Genomic DNA, 17,228 nt, shown 5'->3' on the forward strand with positions numbered 1-17,228 from the left:
ATTAAAAAAAAAGATTTCAAATAAACAACTTTATATCTCAAATAGCTAGAAAAACAAGATAAATGAAAACCAGTTAGCAGAAGGAAGGAAAGAATAAGGAGCAAAAATAAATGAAATAGAGAATTGAAAAACAATAGAAAAAGTCAATGAAACTGAGCTGTTTTTTGAAAAGATAGACAAAATTAACATCTTTTAGCCAGAATAATTAAGAAAAAAGAGAAGGAGTTCCTGTCGTGGCTCAGTGGTTAAGGAATCCAACTAGGAGCCATGAGGTTGCAGGTTTGATTCCTGGCCTTGTTCAGTGGGTTAAGGATCGGGTGTTGCCCTGAGCTGTTGTGTGGGTCACAGACACGCTCATATCTGATGTTTCTGTGGCTCTTGCATAGGCTGGAGGCTACAGCTCCAATTAGACCCCTAGCCTGGGAAATTCCACATGCCGCGGGTGTGGCCCCAGAAACAGACAAAAAGACAAAAAAGAAAAAAGAAAAAAGAGAAGACAAATTAAATCAAAAATAAGTGTTACTACTGATGCCACAAATAAAGAGGATCATACAAAGCTACTATAAATAATTGCATGCCAGGAAGTGGAATAACCTAACAAAATTTAATAAATTCCTAGAAACATTCAACCTATCAAGACTGAATCATAAAGAAAGATAAAGTCTGAATAGACCTATAATTAATAGGGCGATTGAATTAGTAATATAAAACATCCCCAAACAAAGCCCCAAAATGGATGGCTTCACTAGTAAATTGTACCAAACTTTCAAAGAAGAATTAATGCCAATCCTTCTCAAATTCTTTTTAAAAAGTCAAAAGGAGACAACACTTTGAATTTCATTTTATGAGGTCAGCATTACCACGATACCAAAGCCAGACAAAGACACACCAAGAAAAGAAAACTACAGGCCAATATCCCTGAAGAATATAGATGCAAAAATCTTCAACAAAGTACTAGCAAGTTGAATTCAGCAGCACATTAAAAGGGTCATACACTATTCCAAATATCCATTAAAAATCTTAAAAAGAATGAAACTGACTCATCATCCTTCCTGATTTCAATATATTTGCAAAGCTGCCATAATTAGAGCAGTATTGTACTTTTATAAAGACAGACATATAGACTATCTGAACAAAACAGCCCTGAAATTCATGCATATATGGTCAACTTATCTTTGACAAGGGTAAGAATAAACAATGGGGTAAGGATAGTCTCTCCAACAGTGGAAAAAATGGATAACTGCATTCAAAACAATGAAACTGGACATCATCACAAAAATCAGTTCAAAATGGATTAAAAACCTAAACATGGACCTGAAACTGTAAAATTCTTAGAAGAAAACATAGAGGGAAAAATAATTTTTTTGGCTTTTTCTGGGCCACAGCTTATAGAAGTTCCTGGACTAGGGGTCAAATCAGAGCTGCAGCTGCCAGCCTACCGCACAGCCACAGCAATATAGGAACCAAGCCACATCCGTGACCTATACACACATAGCACATGGAAATACCAGATCCCAATGATTTAGCCCAGGGATAGAACCCACAACCCCACGGACACTAGTCAGGTTCATCACGGCTGAGCCACAATGGCAACTTCAGAAAATTTTTCATGATTTTGGTCTTAGCCATGATTCATGGTCATGGGACAAAAAAGCACAGACAATAAGATAGATAAAGATGATGATATTAAACTAAAACACTTCTACCCTAGCAAAGGATATAATCAATAAAGTGAAAAGGAAACTTACAGAATGGAAATAAAAACTTGAAAACCATAAACTGATCAGGTTAATATCCAAAAATACATAAAGAACTCCTACATATCAGTGGCAAAGAAGAACCCCAAATAACACAATTTAAAAATGGGTCAAGTACTTGAGTAAACATTTCTGCAAAGAAGATACCCAACAAGGACATATAAAGATGGTCAAAGTCATTAATCATCAGGTAAATGTAAATCAAAATCACAATGAGATATCACCTCGCATTTGTTAGCATGGATATTATCAGTAAAAACAAAAGACAACAAATATTGGTGAGGATGTGGAGAGATTGGATCCCTTCTACACTGTTGGTGAGAATGCAAAATAAAGCAGCTGTTTTGAAAACATTATAAAAGTTCCTCAAAAAATTAAACACAGAACTATAATATGAGAAATTTCACTTTAGGTTGTCTAACGTAAAAACAATGAAACCAGAATTTTAAAGATATATAAGCTCCCCTATGTTCACTGCAGTTCTACTCATGACAGCAAAAATGTGGAAACAACCTAAATATCCACTGATGGAGAATGGATTTTTAAATGTAGTATACACATACAGTGGAATATTATTCAGCTTAAAAGTGAAGGAACTTCTGCAATATGGTAGTCTGTATGAACCTGGAGGACATAATGCTAAATAAAACAAGCCAGTCACAGAAGGACAAATATTGCATCATCCACTAGTCAAATCACAGAAATACAGAACAAGATAGTGTTTGCTAGGGGCTGGTGGGATGGAAAAATGGGGATCTTGCTAATCATTAGATATCAAATTTTAAGTTATACAAGTTGAATAAGTTCTGGAGATCTGATGTACAACATGGTGCCTAAAGATAAGAGTATCATATTTTATAATTTAAATATTTGTCAAGTGACTAGATCTCATGTTAAGTATTCTTCCCACAATACATCTTTAGGAGCCATATAAAAATTTAAATGCTGCAAATGAAAATTTAAGATGACAATTTAAAAGGCTAGGAATCAGATCTCTAGGAATCCGATCTTCACGGCGACTCAGGAAGTCAACTCAAGGAGGAGTTGGAGTGTTTTGGAAAATATGTTTCATAATGACCATTAAAACAGGAGCAATAGAAGACTGCAAGTTCAGTAAAGGAAGATGGGCTGATTAGGATGGAATAAGAGAGATTCTTTTAGGAAAAAGGTTGACTTTAAAGAGAATAGACAAGAGTTAGATGAAGTGGAAAATAAGAACTTGAATGTGTATGTACACAGGAAACAAAAAAGGAGTTGCGCCAGATTTCTGTATCTATTTTGAATTGATTTAAGAGTGCCTGGATGAAAAGAGTATTATAATGTATTGCGTAGCTCTACCCTGTCATATCTAAACATTTGTTTCAGCCTACACGTTATTTTTACAAATGTAGACACCCTCCTATTTTCTACACAAAATCCTTAGCATTGAATTCAAGGCCTCTCCAATTTGGATCTAGCCTGTCCTCCATATCTCATTTGTTCATACATTCACTTACTCAACAGCATTTATTTGGAACTTACCCATGCCAGCCACTTTTCTAGTACATGGAAGACTAACAAGACAAATGCAGTCTCCTACAACATAAATTTACTATCTTGATGGAAAGACAAATATTGCAGACAATTTCCGAAGTTGGTTTTCAGTTGGAATTTTAATAAGAGTAAAGGGGACACACAACTATTCCATAGTCATATAAGGAAAGGACTTAACCTAGTCTTCCCTGTCAAATTCAATGCCCCGAGGAAATGGGGGTTAGGCTTAGCTCTAAATTTGAGAGGGTATTAGCTGGAAGATATACGCTTTGGAGGTAGAGGGAGAGAGATCTTTCCAAGCAAAAGAGAGAAAACACGTAGGGTAGTCGGGAGCAGACATAGCCGACTCGAGGATGTAAACTGTGTGTAAGGCTGTACAGCTATAGCTCAAAAGAATCCTCAAGGATGAGCAAGTACTAAAGTGACCAAAAGGAAGTTTAGTCATTACAGCTGTATCGGTTGTGTGAAAAGAAGAAGTTTGTTATGAGACCATGGGGGCTCTGTACCAGAGGAAGGCAGCAGGAAGTGGTTGAAAGCAGGTTACAAGGGCTCCTAATGTAAGTGGAAATAAATAATGAGGCTGGAAGCTTCCACAAAGGACAGATGTGGGGACATTATAAGGCTTGTGGTCTTCAACCAGAGCAACTGGAAACCACTGATGTTTTCTAAGGTGGGAAAGACAGGATCACACTTGCATTTTAATTCATTTTTATCGAAGTTTCAGGTATGTAACATAGTGATTTGATATTTTTGTATATTACGAATGATCACCGCTATGAGTCTAGCTACCATCTGTCGCATACGAAGTTCTTACAATATTATTGACTATATTCCCTATGCTGTCTTAATTTATTTATTTTATAACTGGAAGTTTATACCTCTTAATCCCCTTTACCTATTCTGTCCATCCCTTCACCTCCCTCCCCTTTGCTGGCATAATGGCACTTTTTAAGAACATCAGCATATCTACAAAGTGAAGAATGGTGGCCGGAGACGTGTGGAGAAAGAATAAGCAGAATAATAAGAATAAGCAGAATAAGCAGAATAATGAGGCTACTGCCGTCATTCATAATTCCCTGAATGTGCCTTAAGATTTCTCACATCTACACCACTGTTCACTCTTTCTTCCTTCTGAAATATGTTGCCTCTCTCAACCCCTTTGCTTGTTTCAACGTATCCAAGTTTCATGTGTCTTTCATTGTGCAACCGAACTTCTGCTCCTTCATAAATCTCACCACCAATTAAACTCAAAACGGTCCTGAAAGATCATCCTATCCTCCAGGAATTAATTCCTCTTACTCTCAATTGGCCTGTTTATACTTAAAACATTTTTTGCACCATTTTATCATACTTCAGACAGCTGCAAAGATTTTTCTCATTCTTAATATTTTTCAGGGCATAAATCATATCTTTATCTCTATATATCCTCCTAGCATCTAGGATAGTGACTTACAAATAGCAGAAGATAATTTTTAAAAAATTTAGCAATCTATCGACAGAGATTTTTTTAAAGGGTCATATCTGCGGCATATAGAAGTTCCCAGGCTAGGGGCTGAATCAGAGCTGCAGCTGCCCACCTACACCATAGCCATAGCAATGCCAGATCTGAGCCACTTCCGCAAGCTACACCACAGTTCACAGCAACACTGGATCCTTAACCCACTGAGTGAGGCCACGGATTGAACCACATCCTCATGGGTCCTAGTTGGGTTCATTACTGCTGAGCCACGATATGGGAACTCCGTGGACAAAGAACAAGCAAATGGAAGCTTACTGCTGTCTTTCACAATTCCCTGAACGTGCCTTGAGATTTCTTATTCCTGCACCACTGTCAGGTTTGTAACCCACTGAGCCACAATGGGAACTCCCCACACCGAGATTCTTAATGCATGATTTGGAAAGATGTTGGGGGACTCACCAGAGACTTCCCGATGGAGAGTTCAGCAGAGAACCCAACTGATTTCTGCCTAGACTGTTTCCTTACTCCCTTGCTGGGCTGTCAATATCACCTGATCCAGATAAGACCTGGATTTTAGAGATTTCTTCAATTAGTATTTGCTTCTTGGATTGAGAAATAAATGCATCGTTTTAAATGTTTTACTTCCACTAAAAGCTGTTTGTATGGCTGAAGGATGTGATTAATAAAATCCATTAGGAAAAAAAGACTATAAATAATTGCTTTGTGAAATGGAAAATGCTAATTGCTAGAGACAGTCAACAAGAATCCTTGTGCTTGGATAGGCAGCACCAAACTATGTAATTGCTTAGTGCTTTCCCTTTGTGTTTTACAGGAGCGAAGACCAGTGATTTCTTGTTAGTCCATAGTTTTATCTGTACTATGCACCCCCTGATTTTGAATAGAATAATTGAATTGTTCAATTTACAATTCTATACCTTCTTTAAAACTGTCATAACTCTGCTTAGTTAAAAAGAATTAAAATGATAGCTTGCAAAGTATCTGTTTTAGGTTGTACTACTTAATTACTGAGATAGATCTCAACTTCCACAGGTAAAAAAACAGTCTCACTTTCCTTAACTACTTCTTTGAAGGGCAACTTCCTTAGGTACTTGTATTTTTTCCCTCCAAACTATTTTATCTGACACCAAACATAGGTTTTACATTTCCAAGCAAAGTACAACATCTCTCAAGGTTTGTTGACATGTTTCCAGTCCTGTGGGCGTCTCCCAGGCAACAGAAATTTAGGGGAACTAAACATAGTATATGAAAAACAGATGGAAATTGAGATGTTGATCAAATGAACAGTGAAAATGGAAACTAGGAAAATGCCAGGCCTTACATAGATGCTTGTAACCTGATGATACCGCAAGACGCAAGTAGTGAAAACTAGCTGCTGAAATACCAGCTTGTATTAGGCAGAGCTGGAGGTAGGCTGTGGGGTTGAGGGCCTTGATCAGTGTGGTAGGCAGAATTTTCCCAACCCCCTAAATATGGACACACCCTAGTTCCCAGAATCTATGAATATGTTAGGTAACATGAACAATGGGAATTAAGGTTGTTAATCAGCTGACTTTAAAATAAGGAAATTGTCTTGGGTTATCTAGGTGAGCCCAGTGTAATCACAAGAATCCTTAGAAGTGGGGGTGGGGAGGTAGGCATTAAGAGTCAGAGAGAACTCTGACTACAAACAGGCAGAGAGAAATGCAGCATTGCTGGCTTTGAAGATGGGGGAAGGGATCCAAGAGCTGAGGAAGGCTGGTGGCCTCTTAGAAAGAAGTAAGGAAATGAATTCTCCCCCAGAATCTCCAGAAAGAAAGGAAGCCTTGCCAGTATCTTAATTTTAGCCCAGTGACACCCAGTTTGCATTTCTGACCTCCAGCACTGTAAGGTAACAAATTTGTGTTGTTACAGCCACAATAGGGAAATAGTACAACTAGCATTGTCTCTTCTTCACGGTTACAGGGCTTGGAGCTTAAGGGAATCCTCAGGATTAAAATAAGCAGTCAAAAGATGGGTCACTACATATGTGCAGAGCAGGTGGGAAAACAGAACTACACTAAAAGGTCTAGTAGTTTTTAAACCATGGGGGATCCAAAATATGCAGTAGTTTGGGCTCACACAAAAATAGGGAATGGGAATTCTCCTTGACATAGGGATTTTTATAGAATCAACACCACACGCTCTTCAGAATCCTCTCCCCATATTTTCCTGAGGCATCTAGATGGACTAAGACACATATATAAGTATCTGAGGCAGAAAGATATTTCTCCTGACTCACAACTCCCAGACAACCCCTTTCTAGATAACTGACACTGCCACTGGCTGGGGAGCTATGATATTCTTATCCTGAAAACTGAGGCAGGTTATCATGACACAAGACGGAAAATGGGAGTCTCAATGAATTAAACATAGCCTGAAATTGCGAAGCATGAAAAGGATCTGAAAGAAAAGTGGAAGCCAGAGTCAGTAGGCCACATTACTGACAAACTCCTTAATCTCAAATATCCCCAGGTAGGGTTCCCTATCTTCTGGCTTGGACAAGCTGTTTCTGGATGCTGGGGTAAAGCTTGGCTACACATCTCACTCAGAATGTCTCCCTTAAGAGTCATCATTTCTGGAAGTGCTTCCAGGTATGATTCTTCCAGTTACTTACTGACCACTAGTTATAAAATGGAGATGGAAGTTGAAGAACATTTAAGGAAGAACATCATACATTGTTATATACAAGTGCTGCTATGAAGAGTACAGTGGACCAAATATGCTGTGCCAAGGGGTGTTAACAGTAGAAGTAGTCTTCTATCATGAAACTAGTATAATTTCATTAGGCTGAGGTCGGCGGAGTGGGGGTGGGGGGGACATGTAGTTGTTACTCGAATGCAAGTCTCTATGCCCAATGCTCAGTGAGGCCAAACTATACCAAAACATCAGAATTTGGAGCAGAGAAAGGTTTATTGCTGGGCCATGCAAGGAGATGGGTGTTTCGTGCCTCCCAAACCCTGAACTCTCTGAAAACGTTCAGCAATGCTCTTTTAAAGGCAAGGTGAGGAAGGGGTGTGGTTAGTTGTTGCAAATTTTTTGTTGCTGGATCCTTTGCTCTTAGAGCTGTCCGCTTAAGTCAGGTCACAACGCTCCTATAAACCTTCAATAAAACATATGCTATTCTCTGTTCTGCAACTTTTTATCTAAAAATGTAATATTTAAGAATAAAATGTAAGCCTTAAGAACAGGCTGTCTTTTATATTTCAGGCTATAGGCAGCATCCTTTTGCAAAACTTGTAGAGCTAGGATGATTAAGTACAAGTGGCAGAGGTTAAAGTAAGGTTAAAATAAAAAGGACAGATCTAATACGGAATCAGATTTGTTCTTCCCTACTACATGGGCATGGTCCTGGAGAAAGGTGAGCATGAATATGAAAGATATAGACTTTAACTATCTAAAATCAGGATACTATCTAAAACTAGAAAATAAGTATGTGAAGTTAGATATCTGGATCTTACAAGTCCCAGGAAAAAGAGAACTTGTTCATAGACACACACACAGAGGTATCTTGAGGAAAATAATATAGAGTGATATTACATATAATTATGTAATTGTGTAACACATTATGAATATGTTCATGCCAACTATGGGTATAACTATGATAAATGGTAAAACCAGAGATTTAGGCTATAATGGACCTTTGAGTAACAAAAGATGTATACCAGATCCAGGTTTGTGCATTGGGCTATTAAATTTTATTTACATAACATTTGGTACATTTTTTTCTTTGTTTTTTGTTTTTTTGTATTTTGTTTTGTTCTGGCTGCTCCTATAGCATGCAGCAATTCCAGGGCCAGGGATCAAACATGTGCCACATCAGTGACAACACTGGGTTCTTAACCCACTGAACCACCAGGGAACACCATTCAATATTTTGAATAGATAAAAAGAGGTAGTCAAAATGCTAATACAAGAAGCCTAATACAAGGGGTTAAAATGAGAGGAGTTGTAGTTTTTTAGTTTTTTGGTTTTTTTTTTTTTTAATCATTTGCTATGCATAACTAGAGACTAAGGGAGAGTTTAATTGAATCATGTGTTGCCTATATCCCCTCTAAATCATAAAATCCCCAGGGGAAAAATATACCTCAGGTAAATAAGGAATGAAAAGCAAAGCCACCCATCCCTTATTAGTAGCTGAGCCTCCTATATATTTCTCATAGTAGAACTCCAATAAAACTTGATCTGGAATTTCAACCCAACTTGGAGACCTAAGCCAAGAGTTAAATCATATAATCTTATCATCCTCTGATCAGCCACATCGTATAGAAAAATAAAGCAAAGAAGCTTAGTCTGAAACAGAGTGTGATCAGGCACTGAAAGGCCTTGGGTCTGGTTCAGCTTAGATTTCAGTTCATGGAAGAAAGGATAAGAAAAAGAAGAGAGATTCGAGCACAGGACATTTTAGCACAATAATTCCATGCATTTATAAAATAGCATCTGGGAGTTCCCTGGTGGCTCAGCAGGTTAAGGATCCAGCATTGTCACTGCTGTAGCTCCAGTTTAATCCTGGGCTTGGGAACTTCCACATGCTGTAGGCACAGCCAAAAAAACAAATAAATAAAATAAAATAGAGCCTAAATTTTATCTTTTCACTTAACATTACTATTTCCTACCTTTGCAAAGAAGCACAGAAGAAGGTGGGCAGTAAAAAGGAGCAGAGAGATGCCTTCTCTCTCATAATTTGTGGTGGCAAATGTAGAATGCTTAGGTGTGAGTTGTTCTAGCAGTACTATTCAAAGTGTATTAGTTAGGAGAGCCCTGGTGGCTACAACAAATAATACTCCTTTATTTTTCAGTGCTTTAAAGATAGGATTTTATTTCCTCCTCACATAATATTCCACATGGAAAATCAAGGACCCAAGCTCCTTCCATCATGTGGCTTAGCCGTGGGTCCTCTCTTTGCAGCTAGCAGAAGGAAAAGAGAGAGGAGAAGGCATTCTTAATTAATTTTCCTTTTTAGGGGGGCACTTGCAGCATGTGGAAGTTCCCAGGCCAGGGGTCATATTGGAGCTACAGTTGCTGGCCTACATCGCAGCCACAGCAATTCCAGATCCAAGCCGCATCTGCTACCTATGCCACAGCTTACGGCAATGTTGGATCTTTAACCCATTAAGCAGGGCCAGGGATTAAACCTGCATCTTCCTGAATACTAGTCCTGTTCTTAACCTGCTAAGCCACAATAGGAACTACCGGCACTCTTCTTAAACACTTTGGCCATGAGGTAATTCCATGTCACTTCTCACCTTCCACTGATGAGAACCCGACCATATCTGAATGGAACTGTGACCAGATTATACTGTTCCTGCCTGGGCAGCCACCTCCTAATGACAACTGCACTCTGTGGAAGGGGAAACAAAGAGGTTTGGGTTTTGACAGTCAGCCAACTACCACACCCACTTTTGGCAACTCACCAAGCAACTCAGCCAACTCATGTGGATTTTTTATTTTTTGTTTTATTTTATTTCATTTTTTGTCTAAGCAATTTTTTCCTTGTTGTCTGAAACCAGTTGCTAAATTCACTCTGTTATCCTGATCCCTAGCACCATCTTAAGCTACTTTAATTTACTATTTGTTTAAATGTCTTAGTGGAAGCATCTATTTTTGAGTTTTCTTATTAGAAATAAACATAGCACCTGCCACTTTACTCCAAAAACGTCAGCTAAAAATAATTATTGACTAAAAATAAGAAAAAAAACCTTCCCAACCTTTTCTTCTTCCCTAGTCAGTCAGGGTTCCAATTAAATACCTGGATTATTGTTGCAATGAGAAAGGAAAGGAAAAGGGGTCAAAATCAGAATAATGAGCTCATCTTCTGATGGTCTTTCTTTCATTATCAGAGTTTAGATTTAAATCAAAATCTGAAAAACAAATATCAGACAAATTCTTATCTAGAATACGTGGCCGTAAAGTTATATTCAAATTACAATGCATAGCGGTTTGAAGGGATAAGGAAGGGGCAGTCCCTCCTCTTTATCTCTCAACCACATTGACTGAGTCTTGTGAGAGTAGAACTTTCTGATTAGCCCAGGATGCAGACACAGTTTTTCACCTGCATTCTCCTCCTACTACTACCACCACCTGGATAGGTTTAGAAGTAAGGACTCATCAGTGCCGAAAATATTATGGAGGAATGCTTGGATCCAAAAGAAAAACAAGATATGTTTAATACATAAAATATTGAAAAAAGTGCAAGAAAAAAATCATATTTTCAGACCCAGAGTATAGTATTTTTAAGTCTTTTTTAAATTGAACTTTTTGAACAGCTTGATATAGAAACAGTGCCCTATTTAGGAAAGTGTCAGTTCCAGGATCTTCCTTGATAGACATATTGTGTGAAATGCTAATAAGTACATATCCAATCCATTGCTAAGGATTTCCAATCAACCTGGACCTTAATACACAGAGCAAAATGATTGCTTTGAAAAGACACTAAGAAACAATCAAAATGAAGATAGCTCTCTAATCCTGGTATTATGTGAAAATAACTTCAGGGGCCAGATTAAACATTAATAATTACTCCTATGAAAGTCAGGGGAAATGGCGTAAGGTGATATCTTAGTTTGGGTTGCTATAACATAGTACATTAGGCTGGGTGGCTTAAACAATATTTATTTTTCACAGTCTGGAGGCTGAAAGTCTGAGATCAGGGCCTCGGCACAGTCGGGTTCTTGGTGACGGCCCTTTTCCTTATCATGTGCTCGCCTGGCCTTTGCTGGTGAGTGCTTGCACAGAGGGTGATCTTGTATCTCTTCCTCTTTTTATAAGGACATTCATTTCATCACTGGGCCTCCACCCTCAGGACCTCATCAAACCCTCATTACTTTCCAAAGTTCCACTTCAAAATACCATCACACTGGGGATTAGGACTTCAACGTATGAATCTGAGGAAGACAAATATTCAGTCCATAACATCTAACAATTGTTAAAGAAGTGCTACTTATATAGTTCATGTGTTCTGGGAAAACTCCTATGACAATCTTCCAATAAAGCTTAAAAGACACCTTTCTGTCTCTCTCTCTCTCCTCTCTTTCTCCCTCTCTCTGTCACAATCAAGAAAATATCTCAACTAGAGCATATTTGATAGGAAACAAAAGGTGAGGAAAACTAAAAGATACTTTTTTTATTATATTTCATGAGTTACACAGAATGCACACATTCATATCCTCAAGAGGGTGTGATATGTGTGTGTATGCTTGTGTGTGTGTTTATTACTTTAAAATAAGTTTAAGGGGACCTTAGCATAAAAATTAATTATATTTATTTTAATTAGAAGATAAACTTCACAAAGGATATGCAATGAAATTAAAAAGTGTATATGGAAAGGAAGGTACCAGCTTTGGCTTCCAGAATAGAGGGGCATTAGTTCTCTTTGGTAAGCACTCAGGTGGCTACAGCAATGGATTTGACTTTAAAGTTGGTTTTTCCATTACTAGGTGTATGAACTCAAACTATTACTCAATCTCGGAGCCTCAGTTATCACATTAGATAAAGTGGGAATCATAAGCTTGTTGCGAGAATTCAATGAGTTAATTACGTAAAGTACTTAGTCCTTGGAACACAGCAGGAGCTACGTAAGCATTTTCTATCATTATTATTATTATTATTATTATTACTACTACTACTGCTGCTGCTGCTGCTGTTGCTACTACTAGTACAAGGGCACAAGAAGGCTCCCAGAAAATTCACATAGTTCACATAGTAACCAACAGAGACTTAAGGCAAAACAAGGTAGAATTTAAAGCTCAGGGAAGAAATTAGTTCTTAGACAGTACTCAAGAAAATATAAACAATTTCATCTAGTTTCAAGGTACAGAACTAATGGAAAACAGGGGAAAGGATGAAGACAGAGTTTGAAAAATGTAAATCAAAGAAAAAGAAAGTAATAATCACACAGCCAGGTCACACAAAGAAATACACCCATAGGAGTCCCCGTTGTGGCTCAGCAGGTTAAGAACTTGATTAAGATCCACAGGGATGCAGTTTCAATCTCTGGCCTTGCTCGATGCGTTAAGGATCTGGCGTTGCCGTAGGCTGTGGTGTAGCTTACAGATGCGGCTTAGATTTGGTGTTGCTGTGGCTGTGCTGTAGGCCAGCATCTTGCAGCTCTGATTCAACCCCTAGCCTGGCAAATTTTGTATGCTGCAAGTGCAGCCCTTAAAAAATCACATGTAAAAATAAAAGGAGGACAGAACTAACTAGCCACCAGGGCCACGAAGTAACGAGAACATGATCCTGACAAGGCAGCCCTGGTCAACTGGCTCAGGTAATTACGGCGATGGGAAAGAAGAACCCAAGCAAAGTCTGACCTTGTGGCTCCATCTTGTAGGCCTTTCAAGCAGCCCAGTTTCCTCTTGGAGGTATGCAGTGGTAGGGAAGACCCCAAGAGATGTCCCCTTTGTTTCTCATCAGTTCTGGAAGATGGGTAAGGAGCTAAATTTACCTGGACTCTCCTTTTGAAAATTTGGGACAACATGAAGATTAAAAAGCTCCTGACAGTAGGAAAGAAAGTAAAGATGTATTTGGAAACTTCGACAAATTATTTTCTGGGATGGCTTTGAATAAAAGTAAAAAGAACTAACTGCATCTCTCTGCCTCGTATGGTTTTCAGAAAGAGCTAGATATACAGTAAGTTTTTACAACTAAGTAAAGGGCAAACAAAATAGAATATAGTCTCATAATCATCTTTTAAAACTACACAGTCATGGAGCAGCAAATATTGGAAAAACATGATTTCGTGCTCAAGAGAGTTATCCCTGTTCTTATTAATATCTTTGATTCAGAGGGTGATGGCAGTGGGTTGGGGACATGGTTACCCAAAAGGCAGAATGCAGGGAGAAGGTGATGGTCTTGCTACCTGGTACTAAAAAGCAAAAATTTATGAGTAAAAAAAAAAAAATACTAGCAAGTGATAAGCTCCACTTCTTCTGCTCCACCATCACTGATATTTAAAGACTTACTTCTTTTAAAATAATTATATTTTCCTTTAAATAAAGATAAAGCTACTTCTGCTTGCAGTACAACGCTTAGGATCTCCTCTCTATTTAATGATTTTTTTTAAACTTGATGTGGAGATGACCAGTGATCATCTGGTGAGGCAATGTGATTTCACCTAGGCCCTGGCTCTCCTAGGGATTGTAGGGCTTGCTATTCATATCCCTCTCTCCTCTCCTTCTCCTCAATCTACCCTCCCCTCACCTTATCCCTCTCTCCTCTTTTTCTCCCCATCCCTCTCTCTCCCCCTCTTCCTTTCCCTCTTTCCCTCCTTCTTTTCCATTTTCCTCCTCTCTGAAAACTTCTAGGTATCCCTTCACAGGAAGGGCATAGCTATTTCACTGTTCTGTGCTTTCATTCTCTCTCTCATCTATAAAATAGAACCAAGAATAACTTTAGGTTATTGTGAAAATTATATAAAACATTCTATAGTAATGGACTTGGCAAAGCATTTGGTGCATAGTAAGTGATCCAAAAATAGTTGCAATACTAGTGATGGCGATTACCAAAGAAAAATTGTACCAGACGGAGTTAAAGATACAAGACTTTATTCAAGACTATTGCAAAAGGTGAGGGAGAATGAACTCCAGTGAAAACAGGGAGAAAGCTCCCACTGTGGCACAGCAGGACTGGCAGCCTCTTGGGAGTGCTGGGATGCAGGTTCATTCCCAGGCCTGGCACAGTGGGTTAAGGATCCTGTGTTGCCACAGCTTTGGCTTAGGTAGAGGCTGCAGCTAGGATCTCATCCCTGGCTCAGGAGCCAAGGGGCCAAGGGGGAAAAAAAAGAAAAAGGAAAAGAAAAAAGGGAGTAATTTTTAAGCACTGGGATGAGTTAATAGATTAGTATTGGAGATTGTTGGGTGAGTAAATCATCAATGTGATTAGGCTATGGGTGTTTGCTAATTGGCCTAAATTAAGCCCCAGCCCTCCCACACAGACTGGGAGATAGGGGCTGGATAACATTTAACGATTCCATTTGAAAGGGATAGCTCCCAGGGCTGTGAGAAAGACATTCCTAGGCTGTAAAACTGGCTAGAGTCTGGGTGAAGAATTATCTTAAAGGGGCTGAGAAAGGATTTACAATGAAAAGTTTAGCTCAGTTAAGTATTCTAGGAAAAGGGAAATTAGGGACCTAGAATCATGAAGAAGTCTGTCTAAAGTTTAAACTGAGAGGGACACTAAAGCCATCTGGGTCATAATATTCAGGATGAAGAGAAAAGTAACTGCAAATGCACGTGGATTATGGGAAAAATGAATTAACAGTAAAATGATATGTATTTCATATTTATTTTCTTTTAGAAAAACATAGCATAATTTGAGCACAATGACACAGAATCCATAAGGCCCTCATTGTGAGCTTTTGTGGAGTGTTAATTATGTAGGTTGAAATCTTCAATAAACCAGATTTCTATTCTTTTTAATTTTAAATTTAGAGATTTAATATCAAAGCCAGCCACAGAGGATATATTTATTATGGGAAATGAGAGGGAATGTAATCCATTAGTGCCTCATGCCGGAGTTAAAATATTTCAAAGGCAAATCCTCATTATTCACCTCTAAATTGACATGTGAATGTGTTATTAGTATACCTTCAGTATTAACCTTGCAATGTGTAGCCTCAGGCACCCTGACAAGAGTATCAGAATAACTACTCATTGTTTACAAAGGACTGACAAGATTTGAGTCTGAAAATATTTCCTCGTTATGCTCTATAAAATTTCCTTTCTTGAATTGTGTTGAAGCTAAAGTTAATTCTGATTATGAGTAGAAAAGGCCACCTATTCTCAGCAACTAGACTAACAGGAATATGCAGATGAATTGGATGTGCTGGCAAAATTAGATAGAAAAATGCAAATATTCTGGCAATTAGGTATTTAAGTCAAAGGAATATATGCAAATCACTTTGTTTTCACACTAGAGACTTTTATTAAAATCCTGCTTTTGAATTTAGGAAAATGTTAATTATTTCTTTCATGCTTAAGATGTAAATGAGTTTTTCCTGTAATTATATCCATAATAATTGTTTTAAAATATACTAAACAATGACACAATGACAGACAACATTTAGTAACGAGAGTGAGACAGTCTGTGTCAACACTCGCATGACCTTTGGCAACTTTCTTAGTCTTTCTGGACCTCAGGTTCACACCTGTAAAATAAAGATAAAGGGGACCTCTTCTACTGTTATCACATTACCCATCTCAGAAGAATTGATGGAGGTGGTATTCCACTTAAAAATTATATTTATTTATTTATTTACTTACTTACTTATTTTAGGGCCACACCTACACCATAGGGAAGGTCCCACGCTAGGAGTCTAATCAGAGCTACAGCTGCTGGCCTACACCACAGCCACAGCAATGTGGCGTCCGAGCTGTGTCTGCGACGTACACCACCGCTCACCACAATGCCGGATCCCAGACCCACTAAGCGAGGCCAGGGATCGAACCTGCATCCTCAGGGATACTAGTCAGATTCGTTTCCGATGAGCCACAATGGGAACTCCCTAAAAATGATTTTTAAATTTCCAAATAATGAATACATTTCATTGTGGTCATTAATTATTGGGTTCCATGTGAATCTCAACTGAATTCTAAGTATATCTCATATTGATTTTTCTGTAGAACTATCCTAGGGTCTGTATATATGAAATAGACTTCAGTCCTAGAGGGAACTGGAAGTCCTAAGACTTTTGCAGATGGGTAGTGCGCTTACCTTCTTGAAGTTGTCTCTGTTTACTCTTATTTCTGCCTGTGTTTTTCCTGTTCCTCACTGAGTACTGCTGATCTAAATGTAAAAATCCTCCATTGTTTTCCAAAAAACAAAATGACAAAAACAGAGAAACATGCACCAAAAACATTTTTAGTAGATTTTACAGATAATTTTGGAGTTCCATAGTTTAAACAGTATAGTAGGCATTTCAATTCTTATCACTCTAGCCCTACTGCATCTAGAGCTTACTGACCTATACCCAAGCATCTAATTGTTTTGCTGCTGTTTCTCCTTTTCTTCTATTTGTACTTTTCCTAGGAGCCACTAAAAATATCAGGAAACAAATATAAAATTCCTGTCTTTTTCTCATACAGAAAAGCTTGATTTTATTTTTATTGCTTGCCTCTAGGTAATCCACAGGCCTTTGGGGTCTCACACTGCACCCCAGTAGACTACCCTAATGTTTATCAAATAGCACCTGACTTAAAAAAAAAAATGCTTGGGTTCCAGTTGCCACAATTAAAAGGTTGCTTTGCCTTGCTTACACAAGGAAGAACTGTAATCATTAAAACAAATTTTTGGAAAATGTTAATATACTTCTTGTCTTTTTCTGATGAGGATAATGGACCATAGCGACATTTTAGATACTTTTAGATGAAGAGTTCAGAGCTCTTTTAGTGTCCAATGTGAGATAGCTAGCTTTTTTGGAGTCAATTCTGAATATGTGCAGGTGGTTC

The sequence above is a fragment of the Phacochoerus africanus genome, chromosome 10 (genome assembly GCF_016906955.1).
Source record: "Phacochoerus africanus isolate WHEZ1 chromosome 10, ROS_Pafr_v1, whole genome shotgun sequence".
Taxonomy (NCBI): Eukaryota; Metazoa; Chordata; class Mammalia; order Artiodactyla; family Suidae; genus Phacochoerus; species Phacochoerus africanus.